This window comes from Epinephelus lanceolatus, chromosome 20, assembly GCF_041903045.1.
Source record: "Epinephelus lanceolatus isolate andai-2023 chromosome 20, ASM4190304v1, whole genome shotgun sequence".
Lineage (NCBI taxonomy): Eukaryota > Metazoa > Chordata > Actinopteri > Perciformes > Serranidae > Epinephelus > Epinephelus lanceolatus.
In genome coordinates this window covers 23,701,501-23,718,703 of record NC_135753.1, presented here as the reverse complement: position 1 = coordinate 23,718,703, position 17,203 = coordinate 23,701,501, and the positions used below count along the sequence as shown (strand labels likewise).

Sequence of the window (17,203 nt, the reverse complement as noted above, 5' to 3'; positions counted from 1 at the left end):
TCTGAATATAATAACAGCGTTGTGTCATCTGTGGCTGCGGATCAGTTGTCTCTGCTTTTATGTGTGACCTTTAAAATGTGTTTGCTTGCTGTGTTTAGTTTAGTCTGAATTCTAATTGCTTTTGTCGAAATGATGACACTGTTCTGAGGAGACAAACACATTGTCTGTCCTTCAGGAGATTTGCTGATTGTGTGATTTCATACCCCATATTTCACATTTAATGAAAGTGACAAGATGTGTCAAGTTCCCTTTCTTCTGCACATCTCTTTGTTGAGCTTTTCAGACCTTCCAGTCATACAACTGAAACATCAGGCTTCCCACACAATAGCAGAGCCAGTGCGGAGTCCTTGAAGGTTTCTAAGGTTTTGTAAAACTCACAAGAAAAAGTTATTTCACAAGTAGCAGAGGAGCAGTCCCTGAACTTTCCCTTATATTCCAAATGAAACTAACCGTTATCCTGAACAAAAGCCTTCCTGCCACAGCAGCCGATGTATTTGTCTGTGGGCAGGTCGGAGAAGATTAGACAATGTGAGCACACAATAGTGAAATCTTTGTTTGTGCTGCAGGTGAGAAGCGTGATTGGTGTTGTGAAGGAGATAAAATATGTGCTTCATGTGCTCCTCAGTTACCCCGCGGCTCTGTCCTTGGCTCTTACCGGCCCTGCAGTAGGTTTGGATGAATGGTAATCTCCAGCCCTGATCGTGCTGATTGGTGTACGATTAACTGGGCATAATTGGTAACAAAGTCACTAATTCGCCATTGTTTTTGCAAGCCTGAGGCGAGCACCTTTTTAGGGAACATGCAAATTCTCACTCAGATGTTGTGTCCAGAGTGTAAAGCACCCAGAGCACTCTGTTATGTTTCACTGGAATTCACACGGGTCGGTGGTTGTTGTGGTTGTGCAAGCTTTGTGGACTTGAAAGCTGCAGTTCTGATAAACACAGTCAGCTTCCTCTGATCTTATGGCCTTGGACCCATGAGGATGCTGCGGCTCATCCGCGCTGTCACACTGTTCTTACCCATGGAAAAAAAGGGACCTTTATCCAGATGGTAGAATTACTTTGGACTCGCAGCGTCCAGGCCTTTATTAGACGTCGGATGCCAAACTCCCCCAGGAAAGGAGAGGGAAAGAGATGAGAAAGAAATACAAAACTACAGAGAAAGAGAGGGGTGAAAATGCTGAACCAAGGAGTCATGTGACTTTATGCCTTTTGGCAAAAGTTGCCCGTTTATATTGCAGCTGAAGTGCTAGAGAAACACTGCATGGAGAAAAAGCAACATTAGATTTGGAACGATTGGTCGATTCCAGTCAATTTTAGAGCTGAAAAAACTCCAAGCGTCGTCTGTTTGCAGCTTCTCCAATATGAGGATTAGTTACTTCCCTCAGTTTTATATCTTTAGAAACTGAATTTTGAAGGCTTCATTTTGGGCTCTTTGACGCTAAGACATTTTGCAGACTGTGTAATTGAGAAACTGAACTTAATGGCAATTATTTTATGTCATTATTTTAGAGAGAATTAGGACAATATTTCTGACCAAATACCTCAACATCAATATTGCGACAGTACTAAAGGGTTGATTTTTGGTATAATGAGATTTTTTGATAGAAAGAAAAATCATCAGTAATGTAAGTATAATGACTAAGTGGGTAACGGCAAATTCAAGACCAGCTACAACAGTCTGGTCAGCTCAGAAAATTACATCACTTTACTGTAATGCTGCCAACCAGGAACAGACAACACTTCTGAGACGATATCTACTCTCATATCACGATATTGATATAATATGGATACACTGCTGAGCCCTATGTGACATGAGACTAGATTTCGTCTTAGATTTTGGATATTGTAATATTAGTGTTGTGTTTTCTTAATTTTAAAGGCTGCATTACAGTAAAGTGATGTAATTTTCTGAACTTGCCGGACTTTTGTAGTATTTGTCTTTACCTCCTTAGTCATTACATCCATATTACTGATGATTATTTATCAAAAATCTCATTGCATCCCCACAATATCACGGCAATATCGAGGTATTCGGTCAAAAAATATTGTGGTATTTGATATTCTCATATATCGTCCAGTCCTAATATCACGATACTGATATAATATTGATTTATTTTCCACTCTCAGAACACCAATTTACTGGTTCCAGCTTTGCAGATGTGAAAATTTGCTGGTTTCCTTAAACTTTTATTGTAATAAATTTTATATCTTTGGGTTTTGGACTGTTGGCTGCATAAAACGAGAACATTAAATATGTCAACATGGGCCTTTGGAAACTGTGATGTGCATTTTCTGACACTTTACAGACTTTACAGATTAATCAGTTAATTGAAAGAATAACTGGCAGATTAATTGATAATGGAGATAATTGTCAGTTGCAGCCCTAAACAACATTAACACACACTCCCACCCCATGGAGTCATCACAGAGAGATGAGCAACAGATGCAGGGGAGCCTGTGAAGTAATGTAAACCAGCCTCACATTCCAGCGCCCGGTGAAAAGCAGCATATGATTAGCGTGATTGATATTTGCACTGTGTTGGAAATTTGCCCGAGCGCTGACACAGAACACCAGCACTAACACAGCAATTAGTCCCAGCCAGGAGGATTCCATGATGAAAATGACCCCGGTGGCCTCAGCGGGCTGTGTGGTCGCCATGGATACCAATTGAATGACAAGCCCCATTGTCGTCAACCTTTGTGATTCGGCGTCACCTCAGGGGTCGAGCCCTGTTGGGAGTGAAAGTGAAAGGCATTATCATGCATGTGTAAACCAAACAGCCATTACCCTCTGGCCCCTGGGTGCTCTTTAAGGCCCTTTGGTTACTTATTTATCCGACACCGGCAAGATGGGGCTTTGGGATAGATTGTCCCTGTGCACACAGACTCACAATCAAGATCTGACTTTATTGGCTGTGAATTGCATGGAAGCCCCGGTTGTGCAGATTCTCCTCAGTGGATGATTTATTGCTCTAATGCAAGTAAACTTGGAGACTCAAACAATAGCTGAAGTGGTTTGCTCTTCTCTCCTGCTGTGCTTTGTCCTCTCCCCACCACAAGCTATTTATACATCACAACCACTTTGCCATTATCGCATCCCTCCCTTGTTCTCGCTGCCACTTCTGATTTCAAGACTGTAGCTCCGGAGAATCATCCCACATGTGAGGCGACACTGATTCAAAATATTTGTGCTCAATTTTCAGTGGGATCTTGAGCTTATTTGTGCAGCAGCCGCATACTCAGATACATTTCTGACCTATCCCTGCAGAACAGAGAAAGTTGCCGGGGTGCAAGCAAACAATTCAAGCACTCTCAGTTATTTAGTGAGATGGTGTGATGTTGCCATGGCGACTCCAAGGTCTCCTGCAGGGGGATTTTAGTGCCCCGTCCGTCACAACAGAGCTGAAAATGTTTGCAAAAATGAAAGTTTATCATCCGCGGCACTTGTGTTCTCCAAAGGCCAAAGTGTCACGACAGTTGCCATAGAGATCGTGAGGAAGCTATCAAGTGGGACGCACAGCACAGCCCCGCATCTGTTGTTTATCCTCAACAAAAGTCTGTATGTCACAGAGATAAAGCGGACTCGCATCTCTTTTTCTGTCAAGGTCAGCTCTGAAAGGTTTTGTCGCTCGAGTGGTGGCATTATTTCAAGATGCACATTGTGAGGAATATTATGCGAGGAATATTATACTGTGACGCTACACAGCTGGAGTCAAGTGAGTTAAAGTGGAAACGCACGTGCAGAATGAGGACAGATTTGTGGGAAGAGCTGGAAATGTAGTGATAAAAAGTGGACTGTACAGACACACACACACTCGCACACGCACACACACACACACACACGCAGCAGTTCTCTGATGGGACAGATTCTTGTAAAACAGGCAGGGGAAGCTGTGATAATTTCACACTGCATGCTAAACAGCAGAAACAGCACAGAGGCAGGTGTAGGAAATAATTTGAGTGCACAGTGCGTCGGGGAAGCAAAGGCAAGGGGGATATGTGATCCTGGATGCACCATTATTTCTGCCACTCAGATCCAAGAATGAATGTGGTTTGAGTAAAACATCCAGTTTCATGTCCACACGTCAAAGGGAATTAGCACCACCAAAGCAGCCTTCACTCTCCGGCACTGTTACACTACATTAGCTCTGTCCCTCGCTCCGCTACAACCTCAAAACCCCACTCAAATAGCAGAGGAATCTGTCTTTTAACCACCACTACAGGAAGAAGAGGGAGACTCTATTTGGGTCACGATTAAATAATCCCCAAAGCCTCTTTTTCACTGGGGATCAAGCCAAGAGGATGTTTGAAAGGTTAAACAGAGATGGATCCAAACTTCTGTGACAACAGGAGAAGCGATTATTGTAAACTTATTTAAGTTTGGAGTTTGTTGTACCACCGAGTCGAGCCGGGGAGTATCAGAGGGGAGGGGGAGATGTGAGGAGAGGGAGAGAGGTGTAATGAGTCAGGGGGGAAAGGAGGTGAAAAGAAGGATTTTAAAATGAGAGATCGAGGAAGAGAGAGTGAAGAGGCTTTGCTGGTCTTTGTTTATTGACTGAATGAGCGCCACAGGGCCATTTGAAGGGTGAAATGAGTCATGAGTTGTCACCAAACACACGCAGAGAGAAACACACACTTTTTCCTCCCCTCTCTGGGCTGTCACCCAGCTGTATTTCTCTGGAAGATGAATGACTTTGAAGCATGAATGAGAGGATCATTTGATAGCCGCGCTCCGCTCGTATATTTCTCTTTTATAGGAGCTTCTTCCTCTTTCAGGCTGCAGCTTGTACCTCTGAGGTGAGAGCAAAACTGGACTGCCTCCTGCGAGACTTTGACACTCACCACTATGTATAGTCACAGCTAAATTAGCAGCCTGCACCTATCCAAAGCAGGTGCCCGGGTCTACGCTTTCTGCATGTTTGTTTGTGATTTGCGATGTTGTGTTTGCTGTATGTTTTTTAATTTCAGCAGGCGGTAATGTAGCTGTGAGTCTTTCGTGGGTTTGAGTTTTTTTTGCCCCTCATGGGACACGCATCGCGGCTTCTTATCTTTATAGAGCATATCATTATACGATAAGAAGCTCTTTTGATGTGATGTGTTTAGAACTATCAGAGCTTCATCTATCGCACCGCTGCAAACAGCCAGAGAAGCTCTAATTTGATCAATGAGAGGGTATAAATGCAGAAAATCCTTTAATCTTCAGCAAATGAAAACATTTATCTCTACTTTGAAATCATTACGAAGGGCTAATCAGAGCACTATCCTCGAAAAAAAGAGAGGAGAGAAATATTCAAGTTGCAAGAGGATGCTTCCCTCAGCAGATGAATGAGAAAACGAAATTACAGAGCGTGCTGCATTCTTTTTATCCGACCTTATATGAAAGTTTGCGATAACATCTAAGAGATAACTGCTTGTAGTTCGGCCACGCAGGAAAAATGGGAGCGGAAGAGAGATACAGAGGGAGATTAGAGGAGAGATATAAGGAGAGGGAGGGAGATAGAGGTGAAAAGATAAGAACTTAAATTTCCCAGACAAAGAGGGGCGGCGCCTGAGTTTTTGAATGGAACAAGAAAAGGCAAAAGAAAAAAGGAAGAGGAATTATGTGGAGATAGAACGGGCGATAGGGGGATTGACGCGCGGGCAGGCCGGCTGAGCAGGTTTGAGGGAGACTGTTAAATATACAAGGAGGAGTTTCTCTCGAGAGGCAGTGGTCCAGTTGGTCCCCGGATGCATCCGTCTGCTGGATTCATCTGTCAGTGCCAGAGGTCCTTAGAGAGGGACGGACAGACGGACAGACAGGCGGGACAGAACAAGGAGGAGGAAAGTAGGCACAGGCAGGAAGAGAGAAGGAGGACAGGGGGGGAGAATTGACAGGAAAGAGAAAAACAAGATGAAGAGAAAATGAAGGCGCACCTTCCACCGGGGATGTCTCCCTCACTTTTCTGTTTGCCTTACTCACTAAAATCTCTCTCCAAGCAGCGTCCTCTTACTGTCAGCACACTGAGATTCAAATGTTGTTGCCAACAAAGTCTAAAATTGTCTTACCTTGGAGTCACAGCAGATATTTGTGGCTGTTTTTTACCCTCGGCTTCACCTCTCAGGCTACAAACAGTGGTGGAAAGTAACTGATTACATTTCAGTTTTGAAAGACTTGAACCTTTAAATGTTATTTTATACTTATTTACACTACCCCACTATATTTTATGAAAGGTAGTTTACTAGTTACATTTCAGGTTCAGATTTTACATTTAAAAAACGATGTCACAAGCTTAAGAAATACTAATACCTCACAAAATCAGCACAGCACGACTCGACTTGCTCTGTTTTGGTTCTCCATTTGCAAAGTTATGGACCTGGTTCTGATGTTCTGGTTGCTGATGAAAGCATTCAGCAATTGTCGCATTGAAGATGACGCCATTGTTGTTTGATGTCGCTATGACGATCAGCTGACAATCTTGCCTCCACTGAGGGGACACTATCCTAAGTAAGGAAACAGAGAAAGGACCTGGTACCCTAAGTGAGCTGAGTTGAGTTGGGCTGAACCATGCAGTGAAAAAGAAGCACACATTTTTCAGATGGTTTCATTTAGATAATTGGTGGAGACACAAAGAGCTGGAATTATTCACTGTTTCAGTAAAAAGCAAAGGTTAGAGAACAATCCAAACACTAGATATAACTTTGTGTCACAGAACTTTAATTGTCTTTTCTTCTTTTCCGTACCATTAGTCATCTCATAACTTCTCAGATTTATTTTGTGAGTTTTGTGGGCACCTGACTCCAAGGTTGGACAACCACTGGACTAAAATACCAAACTGTTTATAAAGCAGTTAAAACTAACTTCAGTATATCGGTCACAGGAGTCACGGTATATTTTGATATAATACTTATAGTGGCACAGTGATACAGTGGTTAGCACTGTTGCCTCACAGCAAGAGGGTTCTTTGTTCGAACCTGGGGATTCGAACCCAAGGTGGGAGTTTGCATGTTCTCCCCGTGTCAGCGTGGGTTTTCTCCAGGTACTCCGGCTTCCTCCCACAGTCCAAAGACATGCAGGTTAATTGGTGATTCTAAATTGCCCGTAGGTGTGAATGTGAGTGTGAATGGTTGTCTGTCTCTATGTGTCAGCCCTGTGATAGTCTGGTGACCTGTCCAGGGTGTACCCTGCCTGTCGCCCATTGTCAGCTGGGATAGGCTAGAGCCCCCCACGACCCCCAACAGGATAAGTGGTTACGGAAAATGAATGAATGAAAGACTTCTGTATTTTTAGTTAAAGGGATAGTGCACCCAAAAATGAAAATTCAGCCATTATCTACTCGCCCTCATGCTGAGGAGCACTCAGGTGAAGTTTTAGAGTCCTCACATCCCTTATGGAAATCAGTGGGGGGAGCGGCTAGCACACCTAATGGCAGACAGCGCCCCAGACTAACGTCCAAGAACACAAAATTGAATCCACAAAGTATCTCCATACTGCTCGTCTGTAGTGATCCAAGTGTGCTGCAGCCACGACATAAAAAGTTGTTTCAAAAAACGTCATTTGAACTCTGTTTTTAGCCTCACTGTAGCCTGTAGCTCTGACTGCTTCTCTGTGCTCCGTGCTCATGTGTGCACGCCTGCGCGAGACCAGCGAAAGCATGAGCTTTGCTCACCCGTGTTTACATCACGTGACACGTGCACCGCAGGGAGAGACAACAGTAACCACAGTAGCTAAAAGATAATTTGCACTACGGTCTTTTAGCAAAGGACAGCCCAACATGTCTGAAGACTTTGAAATTGAGGAGGAACAGCATTTCTTTGTTGAGCCGTATTTGTTTGAGCCCGAGTATACGGACGTGGAACTCAGGCTACTGGACGAAGCAGCCGCCGCAGCTCATGAGCCTAACCCTCAGCCAGCCGCAGAATACCGGAGTTGAGCACTAGAAACCTGGTGGTGTAGTTGTTTCAAATGCAAAGCAGTGCCAACGGATGAGGAAAGTCTTTGCTGCTCAGACTGGGAATTGGTGATGCCTGCACTTGAGAATCTGGACATCAGTACTGACAAGACTGCTGCTCTTCAGAGACCGTGCATCACCGATCACCCTGAGCGCGCACACGTGAACGCGGAGCACAGAGAAGCAGTCAGAGCTACAGGCTACAATGAGGCTAAAAACAGAGTTCACATGACGTTTTTCGAAACAACTTTTTATGTTGCGGCTTCAGCACACTTGGATCACTACGGATGAGCAGTATGGAGATACTTTGTGGTTTCAATTTTGTGTTTTTGGACGTTAGTCTGGGGCGCTGTCAGCCATCAGGTGTGCTAGCCGCTCCCCCCGCCGATCTCCGCAAGGGATGTGAGGACTCTAAAACTTCACCAGGGCGTTCCTCAGCATGAGGGCGAGTAGATAATGGCTGAATTTTCATTTTTGGGTGCACTATCCCTTTAAAGGGGCTCTGTGTTAAATTAAGAGCATATGATGTATCTGCACTCAGCTCTCAACATGGAGGTGTCCGAGCCAGTGGCTAGCAGCTAACGGTGCTAACTCCATGAACAGCTCTAAACAACAGAAACAGTGCTGACAGAGCAAATGGTGTTAACGGGGGGGGGAAGCAGAGGGTGGTTGGTATACTTCTGTGCTGGCGCCATGCCGATATCAGTGTTAACCACTGTATGAGCTTAATGCAAAGAAGCCATGATGAGCTATCTAGTGAGATACACATGCGCTAACATGAATGTGTGGCCGGACCGTTAACCGCCAACAAACCACAGAAATGTTTGCATTGCATCACACACAGATGGAGCGTGACTTCTGTCTCTGCTCAGTACGACACTACTCCACTGTATCTTTACATAGCAAATAGTGGTTTGCTGCTGTATAAATGCTTTGAATGTCACACACAAAACCTTTAAATCGGTATTTGAATGCCGGACGATGAAGTATTTTTTAATTGCTATAGTGGTGCTTTTAAGTAAATGAAGGATCTGAGAGCTTCCTCTAACACTGCATTGCCCACCCTTATTGCAGGAGGTTGATGGGGTGTTATACTTGCACCTTCTCTGCATGTTTTTTGTGTTTCTTTTTCACAGGTAATATTCTCCTTAAAACTTAAGAATTGAACATCAATCACAAAGAGCCAAGTGTCACGCCTCTAAAAAGGAACCTAAATGTGATTTTAAGTAGGTGCCGCATTAATAATGCAGCGATTTACATAGTAATTCATCGAAGGACTTTCAGACTGTGTGTCTGAAACCAAAGCTTCGCCCTTGAGAGAGAAGCCAAGGAAAAAAAGCGAGGCACAAGTAAGAAAACACAAGACGCGTGGTCTCTCTCTTTCTCTTTACACACACCTCCTGTGTTGTTCTCCAGAAAACACTGCACACACTCCAGACAGGAGACTCTCATGAGTCATGCCTCTGCCGTGTGTGTGTATAGGCAACGATGTGAATGTGTAGTCTACCCCGTTTGGTAGACACAATGCTGCCTCAGTTCTGACGGTGAAACCACACAGAGGATGTGTGGCCTGATCTAAACCACCAGCAGTGAATAACAAACCACTTATTATTCCTCCTGAATAACATCTCATTCTTCTTTGAATAAACCATCAGGATGAATGAGCCCTCAGTTAGAAACCTGCCTGGCTGCCTGCCAGTGCCAAACACCTTATTTTGTTGATTGTACCCTTACAGTACGCTAAGCTGACTTGACTTTGACTTTTTTTAAAGCTCCTTGCACAAGAGGAAGTGGTCGTATGGAGTTGAATACTATTGTAAACGATTTCAAGGGATATTTTGTAATGGAACATTAAGTCTGTTAAAAGTCTAGCCAGGTGCTGGGCCTCGATGATAAGGATATCAGTTGCTGTAAAAGACAATGGAGTAATTCTAGAGGTATTGCCAGGAGTGTCCTTTATTCCATACACAGTGTTGGTTGGCTAATACAGTGGTCTGATTATGCTGTTCATGAAACAAGAGAATGTTTCTATTCTCCTGCTCTGGCTCTATTGTGTTCTCCTGAAAAGCGAGTTACGTTCAAGTGCAGCGCCGACTCTCTGCCTGCGCTTCTTCCTGCCCTGTTGGGACTGAAGTGGATTGTTTAAAGATTCTCTGGGATGTGTTTTTTTCCCCCTCGCTCCTCTGTCTGGCACAGAAAACTCAAATACAAATAAACACCAAAGCGCTTAAAAACACACAGTGTACACACACACACACACACACGTTAGGGTGGTGTACTGTGTGCTGTTGTGTTGCCTTAACAAAAGAGAAGAGTTTGCAGCATGGAATGTAGACTGGGAAACATGATATCAATAAATAAATCCCTGAAAATAAGCAAGCTAGAGCGAGTCAAAAATATCCCTGCGCACAAATATGACTGTGTTAATAGTGGTGCTGTTTGTTTCACATGCTCTCAGGTGCATGTGTCAGGCCTCCGGAGGTCAGCAGGGTGACTCAGAGCGACCGAGAGGAAAGGATCCAGTTTCACTTTCTCAGAGACGTGGCTGCCCTCGTTGTTTGACCTCAGCATGACCAGAGCTGACCCCGAGCTTCTCTGCTGCCGGCCTTTCAAAGAGAGCTACAGGTGTGCAAGAGCGGTGCATTCAAACACTCCGTCAGCAGGAGACAATCCCCTTATTTCCCTCAATTAGGTCGAGCCGAGTTCAGCTCAGTCGAATCAGTATAAATGAAGGATGAGATCTGTTTTGTTGCAGTTGTTTTTCACTCGAGCTGTTGCAGAACTCTTTAGACAGGCGCAGCGAGGGAGGAACTCCTACGCAGAGGATAAATTTCCCCTGGACTTGCCCTACCACAACACTTTGTTTCAGTGCTCTTGTTGTCATTAAAAATAGACCTCTGCCCTTCCGAAGCAAGGGCCCCGTAGCATCCTGATCTATTTTGTGCTCCATGCTGTTCCCCAAAGGCTTTCTGGGTAGGAAAGTACTCCCTTCTCTGCAGCATTTTAAGGGCAAAAGGGGATTCTTTCCTGCAGGGTCGACGTCTTTTTATTGACTTTCGAAAAAGCACACAAAAAGGAGTTGTATCTCACACTGCGAGAAGGAAACTGTTGCTAGAGACCATCAGGCAGCTGATGCTCGGGAGGTAATTGTGCGAGTAAAGATTTTTGCTCCTTTTTTAATGCTTCTGTTGGTGTTACAAAAAATTGTAGCAGGAGATCTACAAACCATTCTGAGTAGTTTACTGTAGAGAAATGGGGATGTTTTTTATTATCTCCTTCCCTCAACCCCATCGCAGCTTCCACCCACCTCCTCAATCTGCGCTGAATACCATAACATTACTACAATACTTAATTCATCCCCAGAGGGACGTAATCTTCTCGCCGGCCCTCCCTCTGATATGAGAAGGTCAGAGTGCATCTGCAAGGGATGCACTAACTTACTCAAGGTCACTAAAAAAAAACCTCGTGTTCAGTTTAATGGTTCAGTGTTGTTCCTTAATAGGCATGAAACAACAGCGGTTTCGCCTTCCTGGAGCCGTTTCAGTCCCACACGCAGTGGCAGGTCTCCGAGCTGCACACAATGCGACTCGTCATTGTCCTCAGCGGAGCTCCACACCCACGCTGCCTCCCCTCCTCCTCCCTCTGGGCCCCAAATATCACAATTAACACTTTCTCTGCCTCTTCTTAGCCTTAAAAAGTTATTTTTTTTTCTAGTAATTGCAAATGTGCACACATGTGTGATTTCTCACCCTCTCAGATATCCAGAGTTCATCAATTCAAGCTGAAGCAATTATAGTAATTGGCCGTTTTCAGTCACTCTGTTTCATCTTTGGTTCTCACTCTTTAGTGCTTCTTAGTCATCTTTATCCTCTCTCGCAGCGTGAGTCGATGACATTCAGACCTCTCCCTGAACTGCTCAGTTGAAATTATGCTCTTCAGGAGCTGCAAAAGATGGTTAGGTGTTGGCGAAATGATTTGAAAAACAGAAAAAGAGGAAAGAATATTTCTAGCACAAAGGATCTTGGTCAAATCATCGTATTTAGCTGCAGAGCATTATTACCATGAAGGAGGCAAGGGATGTTAATTGCAGCGTGCAGTCGCATGATTTACTGCTATTGTTGTTTAGCAGTGGTAGCAGAACCCACCTAGAAGAAACAATTACACAAATCACACTGTTATTTCAGCGTCAGTGGCTGGACTGTAATTTCGCCGCACGTCTGGCTCCACACATTCTGCCACTCAAAATTACCTGTTTCTCCCTGTTACTCTCTCTCGTTTTCGGGTTTCTAACACACCGCTTTCACACAGTCTCCGCATACGGAGGAATGCAACATGACGGGTTGATTAATGCAGATCATCCGGCTGAATCATTCCCTTGAGAACAGAGCGCTTTCACATGTATTAGATACATATTTCTACAATGCTGCATTCTACAATTTCTACATATTTCTGCGACGAAACGCTCACACAGGAAAGCATATATTTTAGAGATTAATATGCAGTGATGGCGGGATAATAACAGATGGACTGAGTCAAAGATGGACGTCCATGGCGAGTTGGGAGGTTAAGAAGTAACAAAGATGGAGCTGAGTACACCTGGAGGCCACATGTGGATCGCCCCGCCCACCCCACACCAGCGCCCCAGCTTGGAAAACTCCATTGTCATCATTACAGCAAAGGGTGGAGGGGATCATTAAGTCATTATTTATGTGCTTTCTGCTGTTTTATCACCTCCAGACACAGTCTCACTATGCAGACACCCACACTCACAGCCCCAGAAGAATAACATAATTGTATGAGGCGGCCAGGGGGTCCCGTCTAATAGAAAAAGTTCAGGCATTAACAGTCTGAGCCAGCTGCAGAGATGACTAACCTCACTTTTTTTTCCCCTGTTAGGCTTGTTTACACCTAGTGTTGTTTATGTTTATTTACGCTCCCACAATGAACCTCAACTTCCAGATTTTCTCCGGTTTGAGGCATGAGGTAGCAGAGGGGAAGTTTTTACAAGCAATTTCCTCTTTACAATAGCAGTAGTTTGCTTGATGAGCCCAGATTTAAAAAAAAAAAAAGCTTCGCAAACAGAGCACTTTAAACTCTCTCACACAATTCTGGCTTCTTTCCCTGCAGCATTTTCCAGCCCTGTAAAAAGCGGCGAGGTTGTTAAGGGTAGTTTTTTGTGTGAACTGGTTTATTTCAGTCTGCCTTTCGTTGTCAGGGGGCGAGTTTGAATCAATTTTCACCCGTTCTGTCATCATTTCACACCGTGATGGACGATTACAGTCGCACAATTGCAGTTTACATAAAACAAAACTGTGAAAAAAAGGCCGAGCGTATTGGGTGAAAACAGAGGCATATGGGGTAGAGGTGGGCTAAAACAAATAGAAGACATGGGGAATTGGAACAGAATTAGATGTTAAACAGACCTGCACTGTGCTGCACCTGGAGCTGTGGCTCCTGTGAAAGGCCATGTAGAGTCAGCGCTCTGAACACCGCAGTCCCCGGTGTTTCCTCTCCCTTTACTTTAAAAGGCAGGGGGAGGGGGGGCTGTTGCTTTTCCAGCTGTGCCTGACCACCTCAGCCCGACTCTGTTCCCCTGTTGTTTTCATGTCCTGATTCAATTACCTCTGTGGGACCACTCTCCTGACACATGACATACGCACACCGGCCTGGAGATGTGAGGAATTGCAGTTTTATGGCTGCGGGCGGATTGTGAGACAATGGACCCCCGGGCACAGCACACAGACTTTGTATTGGTGTGCATTTTTGTTGTTGTTTTGTGTTTGGTTGTTGTCATTTAGTGTCTTTCTTGGTCATTTTGTTTCTCATTATAGTTGATTTGTGTCTCTTTGAAGTCATTTTGTATCCCTTTGAGGTTTATTTGTTTCTTTTTTTTTTTTTTTTGGTCATTTTGTGTCCCATCGTAGTCATTCTGTGTCTCTTCAGTTCCTTTGCAACCCTTTGTTGTCACTTTATGACTCTCTGGAGTCATTTTTTTTTCCTTTGATGTATATTTGTGGGTTTTTTGGTCATTTTGTGACTCTTTAGTTCCTTTGCAACCATTTGTTGTCACATTATGGCTCTTGGGGGTCTTTTTTTTTCTTTGATGTATATTTGTGGGTTTTTTGGTGATTTTGTGTCTCTTTAGTTGCTTTGCAACCCTTTGTTGTCATTTTGTGACTCTTTGAGGTAATTTTGTTTCTCTTTGAGGTATATTTGTGTCTTTATTTGGTCATTTTGTGTCTATTTGTAGTTCCTTTGCATGTCTGTGTCGTCCTTTTGTGTCTCTTTAGGTCAATTTGTGTCTCTTCGTAGTCATTCTGTGTCTCTTCAGTTCCTTTGCAACCCTTTGTTGTCACTTTATGACTCTCTGGAGTCATTTTTTTTCCTTTGATGTATATTTGTGGGTTTTTTGGTCATTTTGTGACTCTTTAGTTCCTTTGCAACCATTTGTTGTCACTTTATGACTCTTGGGGGTCTTTTTTTTCTTTGATGTATATTTGTGGGGTTTTTTTGGTCATTTTGTGACTCTTTAGTTGCTTTGCAACCCTTTGTTGTCATTTTGTGACTCTTTGAGGTAATTTTGTTTCTCTTTGAGGTATATTTGTGTCTTTATTTGGTCATTTTGTGTCTATTTGTAGTTCCTTTGCATGTCTGTGTCGTCCTTTTGTGTCTCTTTAGGTCAATTTGTGTCTCTTCGTAGTCATTCTGTGTCTCTTTAGTTCCTTTGCAACCCTTCGTTGTTGCTTTATGACTCTTTGGAGTCATTCTGCCTCTTTGTATTTCTTACACACCTCTTTGTAGTCATTTTATGTCTCTTTCCAGTTCCTTTGCATGTCTTTGTCGTCCTTTTGTGTCTCTTTAGGTCAATTTGTGTCTCTTCGTAGTCATTTTGTGTCTCTTCAGTTCCTTTGCAACCCTTTGTTGTCACTTTATGACTCTCTGGAGTCATTTTTTTTCCTTTGATGTATATTTGTGGGTTTTTTGGTCATTTTGTGACTCTTTAGTTCCTTTGCAACCATTTGTTGTCACTTTATGACTCTTGGGGGTCTTTTTTTTTCTTTGATGTATATTTGTGGGGTTTTTTTTGGTGATTTTGTGTCTCTTTAGTTGCTTTGCAACCCTTTGTTGTCATTTTGTGACTCTTTGAGGTAATTTTGTTTCTCTTTGAGGTATATTTGTGTCTTTATTTGGTCATTTTGTGTCTATTTGTAGTTCCTTTGCATGTCTGTGTCGTCCTTTTGTGTCTCTTTAGGTCAATTTGTGTCTCTTCGTAGTCATTCTGTGTCTCTTTAGTTCCTTTGCAACCCTTCGTTGTTGCTTTATGACTCTTTGGAGTCATTCTGCCTCTTTGTATTTCTTACACACCTCTTTGTAGTCATTTTATGTCTCTTTCCAGTTCCTTTGCATGTCTTTGTTGTCATTTTGTGTCTCTTTAGTTCCTTTGCAACCATTTGTTGTCGTTTTGTGACTCTCTGAAGTCATTCTGCCTCTTTGTAGTTCTTATACACCTCTTTGTAGTCATTTTGTGTCTCTTGGAGGTGTATTTGGATCCTTTTTGGTCATTTTGTGTCTCTTTGTAGTTACTTTGCAACCCTTTGTTGTCATTTTGTGGCTCTTTCAAGTCATTTTATGACTCTTTGAAGTCATTTTGTTTCTCTTTGAGGTAAAGTTGTGTCTCTATTGGTTGTTTTGTGTCTCTTTGTAGTCATTCTGTGTCTCTTCAGCTGTGTTTTTGTAGTTCCTATGTCTTTGTGGTCATTCTGTGTCTCTTTAGTTCCTTTGCAACCCTATGTTGTTGCTTTATGAATCTTTGGAGTTTCTTTGAGGCATATTTGTGGGGTTTTTTGGTCATTTTATGTCTCTCTTTGTAGTTCTTCTGCATGTCTTTGTTGTTGTTTTGTGTCTTTTTGAGGTATATTTTATCTTTTTTGATTGTTTTGTGTCATTTTGCAGGTCAAGGCAAGGGGACCCCTGACACTTTGGGTCCCTGTGCCTGGTAGGCTTGTTCAGTAATTCAGCCGTGTTTATGGCATGCGTTATTCATGAAGATCTCGGCCAATCTTCATAGCAAAGCCGTACTTTCCAGCCTCCTTCCTCTGAAGTGCCTCTGAACTCCTCAGCTCTTTTCTGTCTTTCCATTTTCTATTAATCCTCTCCATTCTCCTCCTCACTCACCGCTCCTTTTGTTCCCGCCTAACATCTTTAACACCCCTCTCCTCTTCCCTCCAACCTCCTCTATCCAAGCCCATCCCTTAATTTCATCTCATCCAACCTCTTACTCTTCATCCTCTACTGCATCTCCTCCATCCTTTGTTCCTCCATTCCTCTCATTATTACCAGCCTCCTTCCAGTAATCTACCTCAAGTGACCCTAAACGGCTTTCCCGCCACCTTCCTCTCCAGTCTTTTGCACCTCTCTTCACGTTTTGAAGAGCAGGTCAGTGGGAGTCTGAAAGCCATTACTCCACAGTGTTGTGGTCCCAGACAGCTGAGCAGCCGCCTGGTGCCTTTAAGAATTCACCAGCAGAAACACATTTTCTTGCATGGATGTTGTTTTTCCATGGATACATGTGTGTGTATATATGTGTATTTTCACTTGAACAAAACTAATGTACGCAGCAAATATATGCAGGCATCCAGACAAACCCACTGGAGTGTTCAGCCGCAGCACGAATCGCAGCGCAGTCATAAGGCGTCGTCACGCACATACACTCTTGAATTTGTTCTGGCTCTGTCCACCGACTGCACGCAGCGGAACAATGCAAGTCGGTGTGACCATGTGATAATGCACTTTAGAATTTCTGACAGTTACTGCGGGCACAGGACGGAAAGTGAGAAGAGCTCAACTTTTTTTTATCAGCTTGTCTGCTTGTATTTCACTACAAGAATAACTTTATTTAAACTTTTTCCTACTGGGAATATGGCAGAGATTAAAGTATTATAGGAGGGTAATCACACAGAGCAGCATATCTGTGTTTAATACTTCTAAATTGCTGCTAATCTGCAACTTATGTTGACACTGGAAGAGGGATTTCTCTTAAATTCAGATGCATTTAGAAAAAGAAAAACAGGAATTAGGCCGACAAGTTGTAAAAAGCTTAATTATTATGGCTCTAGTTGTAAAGTTGTCGCCATATAATCAAATGAGCTCAAAAATAAATGTGTGTGCCACTTTGTCTAAGATGAACAGAGGAATAATATAGTCAAATCCAAATGATCCCAAAACCCTACTGAGAGATCCTCACACTCAAGCTATTATCCTTCAGTGGAGGTG

The 17,203-nt window shown here is 43.3% G+C and overlaps 1 protein-coding gene across 2 annotated transcripts in view; it reads left to right on the top strand.

Annotated features, from left to right (window-relative positions):
* sema5a (sema domain, seven thrombospondin repeats (type 1 and type 1-like), transmembrane domain (TM) and short cytoplasmic domain, (semaphorin) 5A) overlaps positions 1 to 17,203 on the top strand; it is a 186,454-nt gene that overhangs the window by 891 nt on the left and 168,360 nt on the right. The gene's annotated exons all lie outside the window — the stretch shown is intronic.